Raw genomic sequence first — 2,471 nt, 5'->3', positions numbered from 1 at the left:
GGAAGTGGCCGCTGCCGGCCCGGAAGAAGAATTCGCCTCCCACCTTCCTCTTCTGGCGCGCCTGTGTGGATTCGTTCCCGTTTGTGCCCTGGGTAGGTGTTTCTTATACCTGTAAGAGTTAAGTTGAGGGTGAAGTCGGTTTTTTTAGTTTGTTCGCAGATTTCTGGCCTGGCTGAAGGCGAGGGTTGCGTGTTTAAAGAAAAATGAGACGGACATAGTTTTCTGTAGAAGGTAGTGTGAAGGTGCAAAGGAAGCCCCTGCGTTAGGGGGCGGTCGTGCGTTCAGCCAGGCAACTCGTGCATTTTTATCATCTACAGGGTCCCTCCGGGCGTTTGTGGGCGTTTTTTTCCCCCTCTTTCAGAGACCTCAGGTGACCGCTGGATCAAACCAAACTGTCCGGACTGTGCTGTACGCGGATTCCTCTGGCTTCAGGGATAAAGTTTGCTGCACATGGCGAGGCGTGGTGTGTGGCCTAAGCGGGACAGAGCGTGGCATCTCCCCATAGTGCCCAGTCCCAGACCTTGGAGCGCAGGGCATCGCCCTTTTCAGCTTTTGGGGCCTGTGAATTGTGGCAGTTGGAATGGCTCATTATGTCTGGCACTTGGAGTTCAAGCCCTTGCAGCAGACCGCTTGACCAAACTCAAGATTTTAGTTTAGGTGATCCTCACAGATTAGGTTTGCAAACAGGACTTCTTATCCAGCCTGGCAAAATAGACCTTCACGTTTAGGGAGGCGGTGTTGGAATTTGGACATCAGACAGATCTGGGTACTTATTCTAGCTCTGTCACTCCCTAGGCGTGCATCCTTCGACTGATTATGTAACCTTTTTCAAGTCTCTGTGTCTTACATGTAAAACAACTAACAGTAAATGCCTTTCTAGTAGGAATTTCACTTTAAGATTAAATGGGTGGGGCTAATGCTTTTCTAGTAGGAATTTCACTTTAAGAATTAAGTGGGTGGGGATTCCCTGGTGGCGCAGTGGTTAAGAATCTGCCTGCCAATGCAGGGCACACAGGTTTGAGCCCTGGTCCGGGAAGATCCCACATGCCACGGAGCAACTAAGCCTGTGCGCCACAACTACTGAGCCTGCTCTCTAGAGCCTGTGTTCCAGAACTACTGAAGCCCAGGTGCCACAACTACTGAAGCCCACATGCCTAGAGCCTGTGCTCTGCAATAAGAGAAACCACCACAGTGAGAAGTCCGCACACCTCAACAAAGAGCAGACCCTGCTTTTTGCAGCTAGTGAAAGCCCGCGTGCAGCAAGAAGACCCAATGCAGCCAAAAATAAATAAGTTTAAAAAAAAAAATTGGTGGGAATTCCTTGGTGGTCCAGTGGTTAGGACTTGGCAGTCTCACCGCCTGGCCTGTGTTCAGTCCCTGGTTGGGGAACTAAGATCCTGCAAGCCACACGGTGCTGGGCAAGGAAAAAAAAAATTAAATGGGACTATGATTGTATGTATAGTAGTTCCCAGCCCTTAGTCATTATTCAACAAAAGGTTACTGTCCTTACTTGCTTTAGTGTATGACATTCTCCTGTTAGAAAGACTTGTTTTGACATTAAAGTAATAATTTTCAAAGAATTTTAGGGTAGCAAAATCCCCTCTCCCCTTTTTATCCCTGCCCCCAAAGTCTGTCAGAACTTCTAATATATTAAATAGACACAGAGCTACCCTGGTTGAATGTGAGAGGATTGAGACCTAAGAGTATGTCCCTCTGGCCTTTTCCAGGAGCTACCCGCCCCTCAATCTCTATCTCCCTGGGGGACCCTAAAGCACCTGCACAGGACTCTGGGCCTCCAGGGACCATAATTTGAAAACTCCAGATTAAAGAATTCTTTCCTCTGTCTCAGAACAAATGCTGTTGGAAGAGTAATAGAAAGAGCCCAGGGCTTAGATTGGAACACCTGAATTTTAGTTCTGGTTTTGTCACTTACCAGTTGTATGACCTTTGACTACTCAATTAACTTCTTTGACCTTAGTTTCCTCCTCTGAAAAATGAGATTAATACCTGCCTCAAAGGGTTATTGCAAATATTACATTAGATGATACAAATGAAGTGCAAAGTACTATATACATGTGGTGAGATAACATTTTATAGCATTATAGCATTCTCCCCAGCACACCTCTACTTCCTTGATTACTTTGCCTCCTGTGCCCCGTTCAGTCAGTTGCATTGATTGCCACAGGAGAGAAATGATATAAAAACAAAACAAAAAAAACAAAACCAGAAATCAAAATGCTTTTAAGTTTCAAAAGCCAAGGAAGCAAGAAAGCTTAGGTAGTGATGCATCCCCCTCTCTCACAGTCCTAGGGTGTTGCCTGGGTGTGAGGTGGGAGGAGTAATGATGATAGATACTTAGATGTGCTTGGAGATCTCAGAGGAGAGAGGATGTGGATGTGTACATTGTTCCCTGTGGAGCTGGGGAGGTGGCAAGCCTTGCAGAGTTCCCCTCAGTGTCAAGCATGATGCAA

At 46.7% G+C, this 2,471-nt stretch overlaps 1 protein-coding gene across 1 annotated transcript in view; it reads left to right on the top strand.

The window, feature by feature from the left end:
- Positions 1-20: 20 nt before the first annotated feature.
- LMTK2 (lemur tyrosine kinase 2) overlaps positions 21-2,471 on the top strand; it is a 182,499-nt gene continuing 180,048 nt past the window's right edge. The window contains exon 1 of the mRNA XM_067012354.1: positions 21-92. The gene's annotated coding sequence lies outside the window, so the exon portion shown is untranslated. The remainder of the gene's footprint in view (positions 93-2,471) is intronic.

The sequence above is a fragment of the Kogia breviceps genome, chromosome 14, assembly GCF_026419965.1.
Source record: "Kogia breviceps isolate mKogBre1 chromosome 14, mKogBre1 haplotype 1, whole genome shotgun sequence".
Taxonomy (NCBI): domain Eukaryota; kingdom Metazoa; phylum Chordata; class Mammalia; order Artiodactyla; family Physeteridae; genus Kogia; species Kogia breviceps.
This window is presented reverse-complemented; position numbering and strand designations above follow the sequence as displayed.